Genomic DNA, 4,977 nt, shown 5'->3' with positions numbered 1-4,977 from the left:
TGAATAGACACTTCACCAAGGAGGATATTCAAGTGGCCAACAAACATATGAAGAAATGCTCACGATCATTAGCTATTAGAGAGATGCAAATCAAAACAATGAGAAACCATCTTGCTCCAGCACTAGTAGTGAAGTTTAACAAGACAGAAAGTAACAAACGCTGGAGAGATTGGGACCCTCATACATTGTGGGTGGGGCTGTAACAGGGTACAACCACTGTGGAAAGCAGTATGACAATTCCTTAAAAAGTAGGAAATAGAAATACCATTTGACCCAGCCATTCCTTTACTAGGTATATATCCTAAAGAAATGAGAGCCATGACAAGAACAGACATATGCACACTCATGTTCATCACAGCACTATTTACAATAGCCAAATGATGGAAACAACCTAGGTGTCCATCAACTGAGGAATGGATAATCAAACTATGGTACACACACATAATGGAATACTATGCAATGCTAAAGAATAATGTAGAATATGCAAAACACCGCATAACATGGATGAACTTGGAGGACGTTATGCTGAGTGAAATAAGTCAATCACAAAAGGACAAATATTGTATTAGTCCGTTATTGTAAAAGTCAAGGAAAGATTTATCTATGGAAGGAAATTTTCTTTGTTGGTTACCAGTGGTGGGAGCAGAGAGGAGGAAACACTGTTAGATAAAAGTATTGATTTGAGTGAAGAGAAGGGAAATGTACCAAATGTGAGTGATCAATATGGTAGCATTGAGGAAGAGGAAGACATAGAGGGTTACATGGGAGGTATAGAAAACAAAGATGAGCCCTTTAGCACATACAGTACTGTGTTTTCAGTGAAGAAAAATGTGGATATATGAGTGGATAGATGGGTGGACAGGCTATGCAGGGGGTTGTGTGCACAAGACCATGTATAAGGTTGGCAGACAATGTTTCTACAAGTGCATTACTATGTTCTATAAGAATTCCCAGGTATATAGTAGAGCTGACAAGGGACAAGATTGTAGTCAATTCTTGGTCACAGCTAGCTACCCAGAGGGTAGTTGTGAACCTGTGGGCTTAGGACCATAGTCACAGGGGACGTCAAACTCAATTGGCATAACATACTACACAAAGCATTGTTCCACCTCCTACTTTGGCAAGTAGTGAGTGGTATCTTAAAAGCTTGCAAGCAGCCATCTAGATGCAACAATGGATCTCTTCTTGTCCAGAGCAAAGAAGAATGAAGAAAACAGAAAACCAAAGATTCATAGAAACAATTAGTCCTCACTACTGGTACACCATGCAATCCTCAGCCTATACAACTATGAGACCAGAATTAGAGTGGTAGTGCCCAACTACCACTGTCAACCACTTAGAGGCAGATCTATGTAGGAGATCCTGGATAGAGAGGGAGAACAATGTGGAACAACACTCAAAATCATTTGGAAAAACAAAAAGGACCAGGGTTGCTGGTCTGATAGAGCCTGGTGGAAACACTGAGACTATGTCTCTAGCTTCCCTTCAGGTCTGGAATTGAACCCACACCTGTGGCTTCTAGCCAAGCAAAAGAGAGGCATATAAGTTGAACATGTACCTGAGGTAGATACACTCCTTGGAGAGAACAATCATGGGAGAAAGAAGGACTGTTTATGCAGAGGGAGACAGTTCAAGGGGCAGAAGTGCATGGAGGGATGGACACAGGGAAGAGGTGACTATCAGGAGGATGTGGGAGGGGAGCTGTTGTATTGGGGTAAATTGTACTCAATGTCATAAGACAACATGTGTGTGAATTGCTATATGCAAAGTGAATTTGCTCTGTAAACTTTCACCCAAATCACACACACATGCACACACACACAAAGACCATCAGTCAGCATGTGAGAAAACAGCAATCTAGCATCACTCGTGGGACCATTCTGATCATCCTCACTGGGCACCACAGAAGTAAGAGCAGTTTTTCTGAAGCACCTGGGCAGTGGCTTGCTACTTGTTACTGGACCTGTGTCCTTCAGTCAAGTTCCTTTGTGTAGAACACACTAGAAATTTGTCATTGCCATTTCCACCAAAATTGATTTCAGGAATATGAAAATCCCAAAACATCTCATGGATGTGTACCTCAAGAAGAAGCTGTGGAAGCCCAGACACCAAGAAGGCAAGATCTTGGACACTGAGAAAGAGAAACATGAGATTACAGAGCAGCACAAAGTTGACCAGAAAACTGTGGACTCTCAATTTATGCCAAAAATCAAAGCTATTCCCTAGTTCCAAGGCTATCTATATTCTGTATTTGCTCTCACAAATGGAATTTATCCTCACAAATCGGTGCTCTAGATTTCTTGCAAAGAACCTAACTAAATAACTGGTACATTTAACAAATAGCAAAAATAAAACATAAAAGAAAAGAATTTTTTGAAAGAATAAAACAATTGGAAGTAAAAATGCTGAATATTCTTATGCTTAAGGGTAGAAAAAGGGTGTCTTAGGCTGGGTTCTCTAGAGAAGCAAAACCAAACCTACTGCCATCAAGTCAATTCTGACTCATAGTGACCCTATAAGACAGAGTAGAACTTCCCCATAGGGTTTCAAGACTGTAAATCTTTATGGAAGCAGAATGCCTCATCTTTCTCCCATGGAGTGGCTGGTGAGTTCACACTATTGACCTTTTGGTTAGCAGCCCAATACTTTAACCACAGCACCATCAGAAATCCTTAGAGAAGCAAAACCACTAAAGCTTATGAGTATGTGTGTGTATACACATGGGGGGTGGGGCAGAGAGAGAAATTTATCTCAATGAAATTACTCATATTGTTGTAGAGTCACAAGTCCATGGATCAGACCTCGGGCTAGAGACTTCTCCTGACTCATGTAGCTGCAGAGGCTGACAAACCCAAGATTAGCAGGCAATACAGCAGGCTGCTGGTTGTGGAGGCTGATTAATCCAAAATCAGCAGGTAAGATGGCAGGCTGCTGACTCACAAGTAAAGGCAACAATCCCAAGATTGGCAGGCAATACACCAAGTTGCTGGTTCAAGTCCAAAGAACCAGAAGTCATACGATCATGAGCCAGATGCAGGATCCAGATCAAGTAAAAAGCCAGAGAGCTTTGCCAAAGCATCCATATATATTGGTAGCAGGCACTTCCCTGAGGAAACTCCCTTTCAACTGATTGGCTGCTTGTGGCAGATCTCATCATGAAGTGATTATATTGTATCAGATTTCATGATGGGGGATAACTGCCAAACCACTGAGAATCATGGCTCAACCAAGTTGACACACAACTTCAGACATCACAAGGACATTGATACAGAAAGCTATAAGCATGTCACTATTTAACATTAATTTATTCTAACCATAATGAACTCTGGTGGTGTGGAGTTTCAGGCATTTGGCTGTTAACCAAAAGCTTGGTGGTTCAAACTCACAAGCTTCTCCATGGAAGAAAGATTAGGCAGTCTGCTTCCATAAAGATTTACAGCCTTGGAAAACCAATGGGGGTCGCTATGAGTCAGAATTGACTCAATGGCTGTAAATTTGGTTATTCATTGTATTCTAACCATATGTACATCTCTCTGAACTTACTCTCTTTAACTTCTATGTGAGTAAGCTAAGTAAAACTGCTTGCTTCTAGGTCAAAGGTGCAATGGAAATTTTTACAGACCTGACAGGCTGTACTGTATGACAAAGCCTATCTAAAAAGACACAAAATAGAGTTACATAGGATAAGAGAGATTTGAATCAGACCATGGCTAGATGTCTCAGTCATATTAAGAATCTTAGTTCTTAAAATGTTCTTCCTCATTCCTCTACCTCATCGTCAGCCTCCTATTGCCATTTTCCTCATTCTCAGTGTTCCCATTAGCAGGTGCTTCTCTTCATCCTCAGCCTCCTCCATAACCTCCTATTCCTTTAAGCCCTGAGAGCTGGTGTCCACAGCTGCATCTGACATGGTGGGCCATATCTGTGATTCAACACAGCTAATTTCAAAGAAAGCACAAGTTCAGGGACTTTGAAAAGATGGGGACTCTGGTGAGAATCTGCTGAAGTCCCTGGCAATGGAGGAGGTACTCAACAGATGTGGTTGTGGGGAACAGGAAGCCAGACCTAAGAACAATGCAAAGATGGCTTTTCAGAGCAGCCAGTGGCTCCTTACATTTTTTTACATGATAAAGAGATAAAGATATAAGACCTCCCAAAGTTTTATTACCTAAAATATAACTATTACTACAATTTTGATAGGAGCTCTGATGGCATAGTTTTTCTGATTTTCTTCCTAATAAGAGCTTTTCTTGGGAGCTCTGGTAGCATAGTGGCTAAGGCACTTGACTGCTAACCAGAAGGCTGGCGGTTCAAACCCACCAGCCACTCCTCGAAAAGAAGATGGGGCAATCTACTTCCGTAGTGATACTGCCTCGGAAACCCAAGGAGGGGTTGCTATGAGTTGGGTCCAACTCGACAGCACACAACAACAACAACAAGAGCTTTTCTTAAATATAGTCATCATCCTGTATATGCAATTTTTATGCTACTCTTTAAGCTTCCTATATCTTAAGCATTTTTCGTGTAACTTCTACTAAAAGAAACTGAGTCAATAATAAAAGCAGTCTATTAGATGAGGTTTATTTGGGGCCCAATCTGCATAATTGGTACATGTTAACAATAAACCGTTTTGTTTTTCATTTCAGTAAAATTAAAAACAGGAGCAGTTAAATCATACTGGGTATTTAGGGGATGCCAGAATACTTGGATAAATGAGTTGACAATGGTGTTCAGGATTCCAGTATAATTGAGGACAAGTAAAGCTAAAAGTTGTAGGTTAGAATATAGTGAATGAAGAGAATATGCCAAATCCAGCAATCTGTCAAATTTCCTACTGAAGCTACTGCCTGGGATAATCCAACAAAAGCATTCTTTCCATTTTTTTTTCTTCCTTTTTTTTTTTTTAAATTGTGATTTGGGTGAAGATTTACAGAGCAAATTCACTTTCCATACAGCAGTTCACATACACTTTGTCTC

At 40.6% G+C, this 4,977-nt stretch overlaps 1 pseudogene; it reads left to right on the top strand.

Moving 5' to 3' along the window:
- The window catches only part of LOC103204911, an 8,373-nt pseudogene extending 6,078 nt beyond the window's left edge, over nt 1–2,295 (top strand).
- The last annotated feature ends 2,682 nt before the right edge of the window (nt 2,296–4,977 follow it).

The sequence above is a fragment of the Orycteropus afer genome, unplaced genomic scaffold, assembly GCF_000298275.1.
Source record: "Orycteropus afer afer isolate SDZICR_OR568_19922 unplaced genomic scaffold, OryAfe1.0 scaffold00264, whole genome shotgun sequence".
Taxonomy (NCBI): Eukaryota; Metazoa; Chordata; class Mammalia; order Tubulidentata; family Orycteropodidae; genus Orycteropus; species Orycteropus afer.
The sequence above is the reverse complement of the archived record's forward strand: the minus strand, read 5'-3'. Positions and strand labels throughout refer to the sequence as shown.